Source organism: Budorcas taxicolor, chromosome 9, assembly GCF_023091745.1.
Source record: "Budorcas taxicolor isolate Tak-1 chromosome 9, Takin1.1, whole genome shotgun sequence".
Taxonomy (NCBI): Eukaryota; Metazoa; Chordata; class Mammalia; order Artiodactyla; family Bovidae; genus Budorcas; species Budorcas taxicolor.
In genome coordinates this window covers 40,829,206-40,847,694 of record NC_068918.1, presented here as the reverse complement: position 1 = coordinate 40,847,694, position 18,489 = coordinate 40,829,206, and the positions used below count along the sequence as shown (strand labels likewise).

General features: G+C 36.7%; 1 protein-coding gene across 1 annotated transcript in view; it reads right to left on the bottom strand.

The window, feature by feature from the left end:
• The window catches only part of ASCC3 (activating signal cointegrator 1 complex subunit 3), a 315,102-nt gene that overhangs the window by 152,521 nt on the left and 144,092 nt on the right, over positions 1-18,489 (bottom strand). The window lies entirely within an intron of this gene.

Genomic DNA, 18,489 nt, shown 5'->3' with positions numbered 1-18,489 from the left:
AGAAAATTAATACGCTCATGGGAGTTGACCTGAGTAAGAGATCATTTTGACCTGCATACACTTTCAACAAAAGTGATAATGGGAAGGAGGTCTGGTATCTGACCAGAAAGGAGACAGAATGATACAGATCTAGAGCTCATGCCATATAATTGACCATAGTAACCTTTGACTGTGTGGATCACAATAAACTGTGGAAAATTCTTCAAGAGATGGGAATACCAGACCATCTGACTTGCCTCTCGAGAAACCTATATGCAGGGCAGGAAGCACAGTTAGAACTGGACATGGAACAACAGACTGGTTCCAAATAGGAAAAGGAGTACGTCAAGGCTGGATATTGTCACCCTGCTTATTTAACTTTTATGCAGAGTACATCATGAGAAACGTTGGGCTGGAAGAAGCACAAGCTGGATTCAAGATTGCCAGGAGAAATATCAATAACCTCAGATATGCAGATGACACCACCCTTATGGCAGAAAGCGAAGAAGAACTAAAGAGCCTCTTGATGAAAGTGAAAGACGAGAGTGAAAAAGTTGGCTTAAAGCTCAACATTCAGAAAACGAAGATCATGGCATCTGGTCCCATTACTTCATGGCAAATAGATGAGGACACAGTGGAAATAGCGTCAGACTTTATTTTTGGGGGCTCCAAAATGACTGCAGATGGTGACTGCAGCCATGAAATTAAAAGATGCTTACTCCTTAGAAGTAAAGTTATGACCAAACTAGATAGCATGTTGGAAAGCAAAGACATCACTTTGCCAACAAAGGTCCATCTAGTCAAGGCTATGGTTTTTCCTGTGGTCATGTATGGATGTGAAAGTTGGACTGTGAAGAAAACTGAGCACCAAAGAATTGATGCATTTGAACTGTGGTGTTGGAGAAGACTCTTGAGAGTCCCTTGGACTGCAAGGAGATCCAACCAGTCCATTCTAAAGGAGATCAGTCCTGAGTGTTCATTGGAAGGATTGATGTTGAGGCTGAAACTCCAGTACTTTGGCCACCTCATGCGAAGAGTTGACTCATTGGAAAAGACTCTGATGCTGGGAGGGATTGGGGGCAGGAGGAGAAGGGGACGACCGAGGATGAGATGGCTGGATGGCATCACCGACTTGGTGGACATGAGTTTGTGTGAACTCTGGGAGTTGGTGATGGACAGGGAGGCCTGGCATACTGGAACTCATGGGGTCGTAAAGAGTCGGACATGACTGAGCGACTGAACTGAACTGAATTGAACCTTATATTGGGTTGGCAAAAAAGTCTGTTCAGGTTTTTCTGTACCACTGAATGGCAAAGCTGAATGAACTTTTTGGCTAACTCAATGATTCAGTTCAGGGCAGAAGAACCAGAGATCAAACTGCCAACATCTGTTGGGTCATCAAAAAAGCAAAAGAGCTCCAGAAAAACATCTACTTCTGCTTTATTGACCACGCCAAAGCCTTTAACTGTGTGGATCACAACAAACTGTGGAAAATTCTGAGAGAGATGGGAATCCCAGACCACCTGACCTGCCTTCTGAGAAATCTGTATGCAGGTCAAGAAGAAACAGTTAGAGCTGGACATGGAACAGACAGGTTCCAAATCGGGAAGGGAGTACCTCAAGGCTGTATATTGTCACCCTGCTTATTTAATTTATATGCAGAGTACATAATGCGACATTATGTTACTATGATATTTTCATAATTCCTGACATAAATTGTTTAATACTAATTTAGATATAATATTCTGTTAACCATAATGCCGTGCTGAAGCTTCACCAATTTATAATCTGTCAAATTCCACCATCCTGTCTTCTCAAAGGTAAGGGCATTTCAACTATGAATTTCTTTTTAAAGGGTAATTAAGGCAGAATTTTTTCTTTTATATAAAAATATATTTGACCACGCACAAAATCTCATTTACCCCAACATTAAATTTTAAGAAAATCTCAATTAGAATGAAGTTATATTTTATTATTTTACTTACTTAAATTACTTGTATTTTATTAATTTGCTTAAATGTTTCTGGGCATGCAGTCACTACCAAGCTTTAAGAAAACTGCTGTGAAAAAGAGACAAAGTTCCTATCCTCATAGAGATGGGAATCTTGCGTGATGGATTAAATAAGCACAAAATATTTTTTTTTTACTTAATATATATTTATTGGCCATGTGTGTGTAAAATACTGTTGGGAGACATATGAAAATGGATAAGGCATGATCCCTTTTATACAATTTAAGGAGGGAGATAAAACTGGAAATAATTTAGGGAACTGACCCAAAAGACAGATGAAGTGTGGATAACAGCAATGCTAAACATGGAGCTAGTTGGTTTCCTTTATTCATCCTTGCCAAGATGTATACACATACCTGCTGAGTGCCAAACAGTGGCCAAAGCACCAGGGAAACTAGGAGAAACATGTCCAAGGCACCGAACTGGAGCACACACTGTTATGGCAAGATAGAATCACTAGGAATTGACTCTTCCTGGTTGTAGAAGCTGGGTGCAGTCTGCATGGAAAAAGCTATGGTAGTCTACAGAGTATTTAGCCCTGGTGGTTTCAGTGTGTTAGCTTGAAGAAGTAGATTCTCTTTCAAAGTTTCTTACACGGAGGCCCAGGGGCCACTTCTGCAGAATTACTGCTGGGGCTTGTTAAAACAGATTTCTCAGTCCTTCCCTAAAACCGACTGAGTGAAAATATCAAGCAGTAGGGGCTAAAAACTGAATTTGAAATTAATACAATATTGTTAATCAACTAAACACAGATATAAAATCTGTCTTTCCTATAACCAAAATAAATAAATACGTATATAGATAAAATAAATAAAATGCATTAAAGTCTAAAAAAAAAAACTGAATTATTAACAACTATTGAGATCACCACTGTATTACTGTGTGAAAACAGTTAATGATCACCACCAACTTAGTTTTCTTTTTCTAAAGTAAAAGGAGTTCAAAAGGAAACATAAGTAAAATCACCACTACAAAGATTCCCTAATAACCTATCTTTATTTACCTATACATATGAAATATCAGATATTATTAAGATATTTTATACAATTAGTATTGCCTCAAGGTCATTTTCCAGATGGGCCAGAGTTTTAGAATACAACAAGATTTCTATTCTCCATAACTCAAATACCATATTATATAAATCCTGTTAAAATAACAGATAAGGAAAACATAAGGGAAAATAAAATATGACCCTAAATCTTCATTAATTATTTCAGTCTGACTTGTCAACTTATCATTTTGCAAATTATTTTTTACTGCAGCCAAGAGAAATATTAGTTACAACTTAAAGTAGCAATTTCTTTTTATTAAAGAATACATCATGTCTTGTTCAGTAAAATAAACTCTTTTTCTTATTAAGAATTTTCTGTCTAGAGGCTTCAACAGAAGCCATTACAAGGTTTTGGGTCTCTATAAACATACTGGATTTTATGGTTTGCTAATTTGGTTAATTAATTTAAATAGGCTCATATGAAAATGATAACTAACAGAGAGGACAGCACTGTTTCATTTGGCAGAAATAACTCCAAATTAATCTTAGAAACACTGCTGGTAACCAAACAGCAGTTAAATGGGCATGTGTCATTAAAATAAGATTAGAAGAGTAAATTCAAGTTAATAATGCTGATAAGTTTTAACTGTTTTCTTGAAATGCTTATGTTTTTAACTCGGGGTTTGTTAGGTTAATGGAATTAAAAATATTTTATATACTTATTTTTAGTTTAAAAAGCCATTTAATTTAAGAATGTACCAGGGAATCAGTTCAGGACTAGGAAAGAAAGCATGTGAATCTAAGTTCTGGTTCTGTTATTTGACTTGTTAAAGAAACTGTTCTTCAAATAATATGCTGATTAAAATTAATGAAAAGTAAAAGTTCAGACAACAATCACTCACAGTACCAAAATGCTAAAGTAACTGATACTGTTTCAGTGTATTCAAAGGAAAGAAGGACATATTATCTTAAAAAGACAATTCTACTTTGAAGTTTGTTAAATAGCAGTGTGATTGAGAACAAATTATTTTATCTCTGATCCTCATTTCCTCTATGACATAGTTACTAGTGTCACAGGATTACTGTAAGGATTAAAGGATATCGTGTAAGTGAACCACTAATTTAATAAGACAACAGTGCTCAAATTTTAGAACCATCAAAATCACCTGGCAGGCTTGTTAAAAACACAAACCATTGCTCCTTCCCTCAATACCCTTTCTATAAGTTAAGTTTGAGGCAAGACAAGAATTTGCACTTCTAACAAGTTCAAGTGAAAGTGACAGTGAAGTCGCTCAGTCGTGTCTGACTCTTAGCGACGCCATGGACTGCAGCCCACCAGGCTCCCTTGCCCATGGGATTTTCCAGGCAAGAACAATGGAGTGGGTTGCCATTTCCTTCTCCAATGCATGAAAGTGAAAAGGAGATGCTAAAACTCTTTGTATAGGAACTTGGAGACCCTTAGTCAAAGCTGGTAAGTATTAACACCATGATAAAGGTAATAAACATTAATAAAATTAATTTGACCCCAAAGACCAAAGGGTTAGATCAGTGAATGAGTAGTATAAATTGTCACCTATATAAACATTAATTCCTCCTCTACGCAAGTGCATGCGTATCTAACACCATGTGCTTGGTGCATGCATGCTCAGTAATGTCCAACTCTCTGAGACCCCTTGGACTGTGTAGCCTGCCAGGTTCCTCTGTCCATGGAATTTTCCAGGCCAGAATACTGGAGTGGGTTGCCATTTCCTCTTCCAGGGGATTTTCCCTGGGATTGAACCTGTGTCTCTAGCACTGGCAGGCGGATTCTTTACTGCTGAGTCACCTGGGAATCCCCATCTTACACCACAGAAAATAATTAAAAAGAACACTTTGTGCCAGATGAACTAGGAATAAAAAAAGATTAACAAAAATATTTAAGCCTGAGATTATCTTAGAACAGGAGGAAGGCCAAAGATTGACTGTAAAATCTTGAATGAAACTCTCTTCCCTAGACATTTCCACTAAGAAGGAAGACTAAGAATAGACATAACTGAAAAAGATACAACAACATGGCAGATAGGTGTCCAATAGGAGATGCTGCTGAGAAATAACATTCTATAATATATGGTATTGGCTATTGCAGTGATTAAAGAATAAGGCTTGAGGGTGAGGAAGTTTATGTTGTGGTGTTCATGTTATGACTCTAACCACCATAGTCATTTATTCGTTTTGCTCTCAATTCTTCCTAACACTCTTAACCCAGGATCCTCAAGAGAAACAAGCCCCAATGATCTAAACAGTGATTCTAAAAATGTGTCCCCAGACCAAGAGCATCAGTAATCTCTGGAAACTTGTTAAAATTACCAATTAATAGTATCACCTCACATCTGAGCCAAAAACGAGGAGGACGGGACCAAGCAATCTGGTTTTATAAGTCATTAATAAGTTGAATCTTAAAATTTGAGAGTTCAGGGAAATGGCAGCCACTGGAAGTAAAAACAAAACAAAACAAACCCCTAAACCTGTCCTCTGTGCATTTAAAATGATTCTGTAAGTACTATCTTTAGGAGAATGGAGAAAGTAGCCAAATCATTTTCTATGACGTATAGTTGGAATGAGGAGTGCCACTGCAGATAGATTTCAGATTTATATACCACAAGGGCAGGAAGGCAGGCAACAAAATCATTTTTATTGCTGTGATTATATTAACTTATCTGTGATATCAAGTAAATGGAACTTTAGAAGGCTTCATTCTGATTGCTGTGAATCAGTTTTCATTTTAGTCCTGCCAATACTGACCAGTTGAAGACACTGTCATCTGAAGATCTTTTTCACATCCATACTGAGTTTCCTCATTTATTTTTTCATTTGCAATAGTATTCCTTTACTTAGAAATACCATAATTTATTTAACCAATCCTTGTTGTATTTATGTTGTTTCTAATCTTTTCTTATTTAAAGTAATGCTGTAATAAACAACTCTATATACAAGTAACTTCATATGTTTGTAGATATTTTCTTAGAAGCCAAATTGTTGGGTCAAATATACATGACAACTGAACTATGTCTCTGTTTTGAATATTGCCTATTTTACTATTGGGCATTCTTGCTTATTATTTTTTAGGTGCTCTTACAATATAGATGATAGTATGCTTTGTCTTTTTTTTCTACATTGCAAATATTTTGTTCTAGTCTATGCTTTATCTTTTGATTGTTTAGGATATCTTATTTAGTATGGAAATGGTTATATTTTTCTTTAAATCTGTCAGGATTTTTCTCTATGACTACTGGGAAATTCATAGGCAAGAACGTGAAAATAGTCATCAACACACAAAAAGATACAAGACTTCATTAGTACAGTGTGGTTCCCGAAATCCAATGAGGGGCACAAGAACAACTGGATTTTGTTCCTACACACACACACACACACACACACACACACACACACACACAGAGATCTGCAAAGATATCTACAGAGATATCCATAATACAGTGCTATGTAAAAAAATTAAATTGAAAAACAATTTCCATAGCATTATTCGGAGTATATTATAAAGGGGGTGTGTGTGTGTGTGTGTGTGTGTGTGTGTGTGTGTGCATGTTTAAAAAGAGACATATGAATGGACACCCACCAAATTAATTAACTCACAAATGAAAATAGAATGGGGGTATAAAAAGATAATGTTTTCTCTGTATATCTTACATTACTTTTCTTGCCCACTGAAACAAGCCTTAAGTTTTATAAACATATAAATTATATTGAAAAGGAGCAATGATCAATAATAAGGTTGTAAAGGTATATTTATAATATACTACTGTACTACATTTGATGTGATTATTTTATTGGTAAGGGATTTACAGCATCAAAGTAAAAACTTACAGAACACATATTTAATAATGGACTTTTAGAAGGGTAGTGGTTGTACTTTTGATCAAAAAGTTTTAGTTTACCTGGAAATGCTTTAGGAATAAAAGAGAGACATGCTTTAGCAGAAGAAAATAAATAGTACTTCCTAGGAAAGTATAATATACAGAGGTCAAAGGCACAGAGAAGACAACAAATGCATATGGATTTGGTGAACACGGGCTCTAGGTAGAAATGGACATTAGACAGATGAGAAATAATAGTTGGAAAGGTAAAACATAACCACATTATGACTGTATACAATGAAAAATTCATTCAAGATTCAGAAAAAAATGATAAACCATGGAAAACAGTTCAGTTCAGTTTAGCCACTCAGTCATGTCCGACTCTTTGCGACCCCATGAACCGCAGCACAACAGGCCTCCCTGTCCATCGCCAACTCCCGGAGCATATCCAAACTCATGTCCATTGAGTCGGTGATGCTATCCAACCATCTCATCCTCTATCGTCCCCTTCTCCTCCTGCCCTCAATCTTACCTAGCATTAGGGTCTTTTCAAATGAGTCAGCTCTTCACATCAGGTGGCCAAACTACTAGAATTTCAGCTTTAGCATCAGTGCTTCCAAAGAACACCCAGGACTGATCTCCTTTAGAATGGACTGGTCGGATCTCCTTGCAGTCCGAGGAACTCTCAAGAGTCTTCTCCAACACCACAGTTCAAAAGCATCGATTTTTCGGTGCTCAGCTTTCTTCGCAGTCCAACTCTCACATCCATACATGGCCACTGGAAAAACCATAGCCTTGACTAGACGGACCTCTGTTGGCAAGGTAATATCTCTGCTTTTTAATATGCTGTTAAACTAAGATCACAGCATCTGGTCCCATCACTTCATGGCAAATAGATGGGGAAACAGTGGACACAGTGGCTGACTTTATTTTTCTGGGCTCCAAAATCGCTGCAGGTGGTGATTGCAGCCATGAAATTAAGACGTTTACTCCTTGGAAGGAAAGTTATGACCAACCTAGACAGCATAATAAAAAGCAGAGACATTACTATGCCAACAAAGGTCCATCTCGTCAAGGCTATGGTTTTTCCTGTGGTCATGTATGGATGTGAGAGTTGGACTCTAAAGAAGGCTGAGCGCCAAAGAATTGATGCTTTTGAACTGTGGTGTTAGAGATGACTCTTGAGAGTCCCTTGGACTGCAAGGAAATCCAACCAGTCCATCCTAAAGGAGATCAGTCCTGGGTGTTCATTGGAAGGGCTGATGTTGAAGCTGAAACTCCAATACTTTGGCCACCTGATGTGAAGAGCTGACTCACTGAAAACACCCTGTTGCTGGGAAAGATTGAGGACAGGAGGAGAAGGACATGACTGGATGAGATGGTTCGATGGCATCACCTACTCGATGGACATGGGTTTGGGTAAACTCTGGGAGTTGGTGATGGACAGGGAGGCCTGGTGTGCTGCGGTTCATGGGATCACAAAGAGTCAGACGTGACTGAACTGAGCTGAACTAGGTTGGTCATAACTTTCCTTCCAAAGAGTAAGCGTCTTTTAATTTCATGGCTGCTATCACCATCTGCACTGATTTTGGAGCCCCCAAAATAAAGTCAGCCCCTGTTTCCCCATCTATTTGCCATGAAGTGATAGGACTGGATGCCATGATCTTGGTTTTCTGAATGTTGAGCTTTAAGCCAAGTTTTTCACTCTTCGCTTTCATTTTCATCAAGAGGCTCTTTAGTTCTTCTTCGCTTTCTGCCATAAGGGTGGTGTCATCTGCATATATGAAGTTATTGATATTTCTCCTGGCAATCTTGATTCCAGCTTGTGCTTCCTCCAGCCCAGCGTTTCTCATGATGTACTCTGCACATAAGCTAAATAAGCAGGGTGACAATATACAGCCTTGATGTACCTCTTTTCCTATTTGGAACCAGTCTTTTGTTCCATGTCCAGTTCTAACTGTTGCTTCTTGACCTGCATACAGGTTTCTCAAGGGGCAGGTCAGGTGGTCTGGTATTCCCGTCTCTTGAAGAATTCTCCACACTTTATTGTAATCCACACAGTCAAAGGCTTTGGGATAGTCAATAAAAGCAGAAGTAGATGTTTTTCTGGAACTCTCTTGCTTTTTCCATACGGAGTACTTAAAAATTACTTTTATGTTACACAAAGATTTTAGACAGGACAGTTAAAAAGAATGTCATCATCATGAAAATAAAATGTGTTTTTATAAGGAATATATATTACATAAGGAATATAGATTACATGATGACAAAAAAATATGACTCAACTTAGTGTAAAAGAAAAAGGTGGTAAAGTACTGGAAAAACCTAAAGATGATTTTGGAAAGTGAAAGAACAACGGAGAGGACAATTTCAAAAGGGTGGGGTTATTAAAAGAAAAAGGAGGGCCATGTTGTTGATGAAGAGTGAAGATCAACCAGAAAGTGTTAATACTTAGGGAAGGTTCCCAGAGAAACAGTGTGATTGTTTAAGACAGATCTTATAAAAGGGATTTAGCTACAGCAATCAGAGAAGAAAAGGAAATAAAAGGAATCCAGATAGAAAAGAAGAAACTCTCACTGTTTGCAGATGACATGATACTATACATAGAAAACTCTAAAGATAGTATCAGAAAATTACTAGCGCTAATCAGTAAATTTAGCTAAGTTGCAGGATACAAAATCAATACACAGAAATCATTTGCATTTCCATATATTAACAATGAAAAATCAGTAAGAGAAATTAAGGAATCAATCCCATTCACCACTATAACAAAAAAAATTAAATATCTAGGAATAAACTTACCTAAGGAGACAAAAGAACTATACACATAAAATTATAAGGCCCTGATGAAAGAAGTCAAAGATAACATAAACAGAGAGATATTCCATGTTCCTGGGTAGGAAGAATAAATATTGTGAAAATGACTATACTACCAATGCAATCTACTGATTCAATGGGATCCATATCAAATTACCAAGGGCATTTTTCACAAAACTAGAGCAAAAAACTTCACAATTAATATGGAAACACAAAAGACCCCGAATAGCCAAAGCAGTCTTCTTTCTTGAGAAAGAAGAATGGAACTGGAGGAATCAACCTTTCTGACTTCAGATTATACTACAAAGTTACAGCCATCAAGATAGTATGGTACTGGTACAAAAACAGAAATATAGACCAATGGAACAAGATAGAAAGCCCAGAAATAAACCTGTGCACCTACAGGTATCTTATTTTTGACAAAGGAGGCAAGAATATACAATGGGGCAAAGGCAGCCTCTTCAATATATGGTGTTGGGAAAACTGGACAGCTACATGTAAAAGAATAAAATTAGAACACTTCCTAACACCATGCACAAAGATAAACTCCAAATGGATTAAAGACCTAAATGTAAGATCAGAAACTATAAAACTCTTAGAGGAAAAGAAAGGGAGAACAGTTGATGACATAAATCAAAGCAAGATCCTCTATGACCCACCTCCTAGAGTAATGGAAATAAAAACAAAAGTAAACAAATGGGACCTGATTAAACTTAAAAGCTTTTGCACAGCAAAGGAAACTATAAGCAAGGTGAAAAGACAACCCTTGGAATGGGAGAAAATAATAGCAAATGAAACAACTGACAAAGGTTTAATTTCCAAAATATACAAGCAGCTCACAATTCAATCCCAGGAAAACAAACAACCCAATCAAAAAGTGGGGAAAAGACCTAAACAGACATTTCTCCAAAGAAGACATACAGATGACTAAAAAACACATGGAAAGATGCTCAACATTGCTCATTATTAGAGAAATGCAAATCAAAACTACAATGAAATATCACCTCACACTGGTCAGAACGGCCATCATCAAAAAGTCTACAAACAATAAATGCTGGAGAGGGTGTGGAGAAAAGGGAACACTTTTGCACTGTTAGTGGGAATGTAAATTGATACAGCCACTACATAAGATGGTATGGAGATTCCTTAAAAAACTAGGAATAAAACCAACATATGGCCCAGAAATCCCACTCCTAGGCATATACCATGAGGAAACCAAAATTGAAAAAGAGACATGTATCCCATTGTTCACTGCAGCACTATTTACAATAGCTAGAACATGGAAGCAACCTAGATGTCTATCGACAGATGAATGGATAAAGAAGTTGTGGTATATATACACAATGGAATATTACTCAGCCATAAAGAGGAATGCACTTGAGTCAGTTCTAATGAGGTGGATGAACCTAGAACCTATTATACAGAGTGAAGTGAGCCAGAAAGAGAAATATAAATATTGTATTCTAATGTATTTATAAATGGAATCTAGAAAAATGGTACTGAAGAATTTATTTACTGCACAGCAGTGGAGAAACAGACATAGAGAATAGACTTATGGACATGGGGAGAGGGGAGGAGAGGGTGAGATGTATGGAGAGAGTAACATGGAAACTTACATATGTAAAATAGAAAGCCAACGGGAATTTGCTGTATGGCTCAGGAAACTCATACAGGGGCTCTGTATCAACCTACAGGGGTGGGATGGGGAGGGAGATGGGAGGGAGGTTCAAAAGGGAGGGGATATATGTATACGTAGGGCTGATTCATGTTGACGTTTGACAGAAAACAACAAAGTTCTGTAAAGCAATTATCCTTCAATTAAAAAATAAATTTAAAAAAAGAAAAAAGAAAGGAAAAAAAGAAGAAACTCATACCTACATGGAGGGAGATGATGCTACTATTATGATTAAATTAAAATAATAAAAATTTCCCTGATGTGTCCAAATACAAGTGATACTTTATTCTTTTTGAGCATCCAAAGAATTCATATGTTCCTCTCTTAAGCATTTATTACTGACTTCTCAGGTGGCTTAGTGGTGAAGAATCTGCTTGCCAATGCAAGATACGCAGGTTCAATCCTTGGGTCAGGAAGATCCCTTGGAGAAGGAAATGGCATCCCACTCCAGTATTCTTGCCTGGGAGATCCCTTGGACAGAGGAGCTTGGCAGGCTACAGACCATAGGGTCACAGAGTGTTGGACATAACTTAGCAACTGAGCACAAACATCTTAAGTATTCTGGGGCTCGATTTAGCCCCTCTGTGAGTCTGCGATCATCTAAGACTTCCATGAGAGGTACTGGGGCTGTAACTAACAGTGGATGACCCTAACACGTGTTCCTGTGCTCACAGAGCTAGTATCCGGTTACTATGATGCATTACTGGAATCTAGGAACATGGCACACAGAAACTGCCACTCATTACATGAATAGGAAGATGAAGCTTAAAAAAAAAAAAAAGAAATAGAAGTATAATCTAGAAATTAATTGGGGTCCTCCCTTAAAGCTAGTAAATTCCTTACCTTAAAGGTCATGACATTCCAAGTTTCTTCATTATTGGCTTTGGGGTGTCATCTCTCTAAATCCTTCCTGTTGATCACAGCCTCCATATGCATCTGTTATCAATATGTTCCCAAGCCTTTACCCATGTTTTACTTTACCTAGTTCTCCTGCCAACTTCGCCTGAGGAAATTCTACAAACCTTTAAGGCTCAGTTCTAAATGACACTTCTCCAATCTCTCCAGAGAAAAAGGTCACTTCCATGGCACTTTGTTCATGGTTGTGCCCTGTGTAATCTTGAGATGTACATAGGTCTTTCCACTATTGTTAATAATTACCAGGACTAATACTACATGATTTATTAAGTGCTTACTCTGTGCTAGGCCCAGTACTAGCTGCCAGCATAGTTATCTAACTTACTATTAACAACACAATTAGGTAGGCAATTCTATTAGTATTTTACAGGTGAGAAAACAAGCTCAGAGTTTTAATAACTTGCTACTCATTCAGGAGCAGAACTGGGAATTAGCCTCAGATTTGATATTCCAAAGTCTGTTTTCTTTCTGACAAGTTATAGTGCCTCTTTGGGTGTGGACTGAGGGCATGTTTACATCTTACTAATTTTGAGGTCTCCTTGTCATCCCACATGCCATTCTCCCTGCTATCATCCAACCAGCGGCACTCACAAGTGATTACTGAAATCCCAATGTTAAAAATGCTCAGCTTTCACAAAAGACACTTATTTGTAGCACACTTTTGAGCAGAGACATGATATTTTGTCTTTTGTTATGTCTTTTATTTTTTGTTTACCTTCTACAAATGTTGTGTTGGTTTCTGCCATACAACAACACAGATCAGCCATAATTATACATATATCTCCTCCTTCCTGAGCCTCCCTCCCCTCCCCACCACCTCACCTCTGTAGGTCACCACAGAGTGCCAGACTGTGCTCCCTATGTTATACAGCACCTTCTCACCAACTATCTATTTATACATGATAGTGGATATATGTTGATGCTACTTTCTCCATTCCTCCCACTCACTCCCTCCCCAGTGTGTCCACAAGTGCCCTCTCTACATCTGCATCTCCATTCCTTTCTGAGAAGAGATGGAAATTTAAAAGTTTATAAATAATAATAGGATGTAGGCTGAGTTAATACTTTCACTGGTTGTTGTTTAATGGCTAAGTCGTGTCTGAGTTTTTTGCGACCCCATGGACTGTAGACCACGAGGCTCTTCTGTCCATGGGATTTCCCAGTAAGAATACTGGAGTGGGTTGCCATTCACTTCCACTGATATCTTTTATTAGATATGAGGTATAAATCTAACTTCCAATTATTCAATTGGATAATTAATTTTTCTGGATAGTTTATTTAAATTTATTACCAAATGCTCCATTGACATTTAATAACTAAAATTGTTACTATTAGTTTTTTGATACTGTTGTAAAGCTATGTGTATACAGTTGATCACTGAACAACATAAGTTTGAGATGGGCAGGTCCATTTATTTGAATATTTTTTTCAATATTAAATACTACAGAACTACACCATCTATTGCTAACTGAATCCTATGCAGAACCGCTGATCTGGAGGAAACGTGCACATAAAGGAAGCAGGCGTGGGGAGGGCCGATCACAGTATAGGTACATTTTCGACTGCATAGAGGGTTGGCATCCCTAACCCCCAAATTGTTCAAGGTCAACTGATATTTTAATACTATTGCAAAGTTAAAATTCGGGTTTTAAAAAGAATTCATAAAATAAGCTATTCTAAGAGCATCTTAAAAAAAAAAAAATTCTTGACTTTGAAGTCAAAAAGTTCCTAAATCAAAGCTAACTACATTTACAATGAATCAAATTATTCAGATTCATTAACTAAAACAATATCTTACTGATGGATATGAGTAAAGAAAGCATTTTTATATTTTATAACAGTAGAAAATTTGACACTTCCCTGATGGCCCAGCAGGTAAAGAATCTGCCTGCAATGCAGGAGACATAGAAGACGTAAGGGTTGGGAAGATCCCCTGGAGGAGGAAATGGTAACCTACTCCAGTATTCTTGCCTGGAGAATTCCATAGACAGAGGAGCCTAGCAGGCTACAGTCTATAGGGTTGCAAAGAGGTGGACATGACTGAGTGACTAACCATTCATATTTGGATTACATCAGTAAAATTATTCTTATTAAAAATAGGGGTAAAATAATAAATTTAAAAATTCTCTGTTTTATTAATCATGAGTATAATAACTAGCATTTATCATCAGATATTCCTGACAACTAGTTGCATTACTATATATATATATGTGGCTGTGCTGAGTCTTAATCGTGCACTCAGGATCTTTTAATTCTGGCATGCGAACTCTTAGTTGTGGTATGCGGGATCGAGTTCCCTGACCAGGGGTTGAACATGAGGCCCCAGCACTGGGAGTACAGAGTCTTAGCCACTGGACCACCAGGGAAGTCCCAAGCATATTTTTTAAAAGACGTGGCAAAAACTTTATCACATACACAAACTACCTCAAATAGGGTTACTTGTCTTATCTATATCAGAAAACTATATAATTCATTGATTACTCTTCATGCATCAAATTATGCAAATAAAACAAGGTCAGTAATCTGGGTAGAGAGAAGTGGCTCCACAGCTCCAAGCTGTGTAATTAGATCTACACTCGGCAGTTCAGAGCTACCTCTGAACTCTCTCTCACACTGAGAACCTATAGCTCTTTTCGAGAAATCTAAGCTTTTTAACTGATAAATAGACTCAGGTTGTCATCAGTGAATTACATTTAGGGTATTACCCTGAATGTGAAATATATTCTCCATCAATTTCTCTAAAGGAATCATTTTAATATTTAATAGTTTCTGTTTCAGTTATATGGAGCTGCTATAGTTGGTTAAAGAAATCCACAATATTTTACATCTTCTAAACCCTAAAGATACTAGTTATCAAAATATATAATAATTACAAAAAACCAAACTTGGATGGCTTAGTGTCTTTATGTAATATAACAGCAAAAATATATCATATTTCTAGCTTAGCTCACTATAAAAAGTATTTTACAGTCAATTCAGCATGTGTCCGGACATTGTACAGTACACTTAGAAGCATAAGAAAGTTACATTTCAGTATGGCCTGTAAAATATTATGACCACACAAAAAAAGACAAGTTTTTAAAACACAATTTTAAAATAGTAAGTATTTTGAATGCATTTTCCTTTTGCTATAAAGTTTTTAACATAATTAAAAACATTTTCTTAAGTATCAAAGGGCAGTGGAAAAGTATACTCTACTTTCTGGTTCAGTCAGTCCTAGTTTGTAGGGGTGTGGTATAGCATTTTCAGCTACTGGTCTCTTATTATTATGCAAATACGATACTTTGTACCTGATTTGAACAATAGCAGAGTCATAGCTGCCTGGTGACTAAAAGACACTACATATGAAAACTTTCAGGCCACTGCATTCAGCCAGTATATCCAACTAGTATTCCACCTGGTTTTCAAATCCCATAAGGAAAAAACTACTGGTTTGCTTAGTCTAATATATAGATGACAAAGTGGAAGATCTAATCCCATCCCTACATGAAAAGTTAAACTGATACTGCATACATGAAAGATGGTATCACCACAAGAACAGAAATTACTCATCCCTGTAGAAATTATGAAAAGTTAATGCCATAGGACAGTGGTTTAAAAACTTATTTTGGCTGTGTAATTCTTTCTTTCACTAAACTCTTTTACAGGAGCTATTAAAAAAACAACCACCACAATAAAAAAAAGGCTACCTAAGTGGACCTGATAGACTCAAATCTCATTTCTGCCTCTCAAACTGCACACCTCTCTCAACCTCATGCCAGCAATTCCCATGGCCCCTTAGAGGACGCTGGAGCAGTCTAAAAATAACAGCTATGAGAGGAACTCTACTAGGGGAAAGGAACTGCTCAAAACTGAATTCCCTTTTGGTGAAAAGTTGAAAATCCTAAAAACCCCAATTTCTCTTTCATTCTGGGTAATATTTTGGGGGAAAAATAAGTGGAAAAACTCATTTATGAAATAAATTACTTTCACTGGTTTCTAAATACCATTCTCTACACCAAATTTGCTTGCAGAAATGATTAATCAGAAATGATTAATTCCAATTCTGGGATGTGGACATGTCAAAAGGATAAAGCAGCCAGTTTGAAGGGGCACCCAACTGCCAAATTTGGCTAATATGGTCATTATAATAATGTAATAATGGATTATAACCTTTTGTATAAAATAAGAATCTGAGTCAACAGAGAAATGAACAAATGGGAAGAAGGGGAACGCTCTTTCTTACATACAATGGAATTAAAGGAAAGATGGAGTTAGAAAATCATCAACATGCTTAAATGAGAAGGTAAAAGTTTATTGTGAAATCTGTAATTTACATTTTATGCACAATGATTTAATTAGCCTTTGGCTCTTTCATTAGATTATAAGCAACACAAACGCAGAGCACCTCTGTTTTCTGTGTTTAGCACAGTTGCTGACCCACACTGGCTATTCAAAAAATACTTGCTGAATATTTAACAGCATTGCCTTGGTCTAGTTTTAAAAGCCATCTCCATTCTTTTCAATACCTAGAATTAATACTGACAAGTCAGATATGGCTCATATGCTACAATAAAAGTGTAGCAGTTTCTATACTTAGCCCTCTACCCACTGTAGCTCTCACCTTAAGAAGGCAAAACAGGCTCCTCGAAGAGATCTCAATTATGAACCATTCTTAGTAATTTACTCTCTGCAGCCCCATGGACTGTAGCCCGCCAGACTCCTCTCTCCATGGAATTCTCCAGGCAAGAATATTGGAGTGAGTAGCATTTCCTTCTCCAGGGGATCTTCCTGACCCAGGGATCAAACCTGACCCTTCCTGACCCTGGTCTCTTGCATTGCAGGCAGATACTTCACAGTCTGAGCCACCAGGGAAGTCCCAGTAATTTACAAGCTTCTAATATCTACAATTGAACTTTCATTTAAAATTTCAGTCTACATTGTGTTAAAATATTGTAAGTGTTCATATAGACACACAAGAAAAATTTTTAAGACATTATGTTGAAGCCAACCTACTTGTAATAATTTAATTTAATAATGAAGTAATTTAATAAAGTTCTAAAACTCCAACCACTCTGAATTCAAGGTTTGTCAAAGATGTTTTCAAATATGACTAATATCTGAACCAAACTACACCGCTCTCAGTTAGTCCGCATAGTACAACTGTGTTAACTTAATTCATTTCTAAACCTAGGTCAATCCACTAAAGACTGATAAAATAGAATAAAGAATATTTCAATACATTATAGCATCACACACAGAAAACTGCTTTACTGATGTCCATGACAGTCCAAATTGCATTGACATTTGTTATTGACAGTCCAAAATAGCACCATCTATTCTGTATAGCAAATTAAGCAAGACTAGCTAGTCTATTACTATGCAAATAAAATTCATTAGTGAGCTAACAATTTCATTTCTACAGATGCTGCTGGACTTGAACTCCTATTACTATTCAATATTATAAAATGTTTTGGACTGAATCAAATTTCAGTAAGAACATAAAAAATGTATTTTTAAGATTTCTATCAGTATTTTTGATTTATTTTCTTAAACAATAATTACTACTTATAATTCCTAAATATCCAACTGTGTATTTAATACTCTCAAGTAATACGCTTGAATAGATTCTCCCTAAAAAGAATTATTTAAACTTTCTTGAGCAGAAAAAATCCCACTAAGCCAATAAACTCTCAATAAAATTTACTAACTAGACTAATTAAAACTGTATTACTATAAAGAGAAAATCACAAAGTTGTAATTCCTCTTGACTGGCTCTTAATTGTCTCCATTTTTTGTGACTGCTCTCGTGTTTGTGCTTACAAATCAAAAAACACCTTAGTTCTCCATAAATCTGTACTGTACTTTTTGATTGACCCATCAACAAAAAAAGAGAAAAAAAGAAAAAGAAACAAAAGATCTACAAACCCAAGTTGAAATACTTATAACTGTACTTTTAAAAAGGTACATTATCATCTGACCATCCATTAAGCCATTTTAACTTATTTGGCTTTTCTCCATGTGATTTTAAAAAATACAGCTACAAGACAACAGAGCAGATAAAATACCACAGTAAAAAACGATGAGATCAAAGTCCACAGAGAACAGAACAAAGGACAATTGGAGAGAGTTAGGTGAGGTTAAAAGGATGTTTATAAAGCAGTGGTAGCAGAGAACTATCTTACTGGGATAGTTTAGTAGAGTACCTGTCCTTGCAAGATACCTTTAGGGCTTGTTGGAAAAGGATCCTCCCTGAAGTTCCTGGTGATCC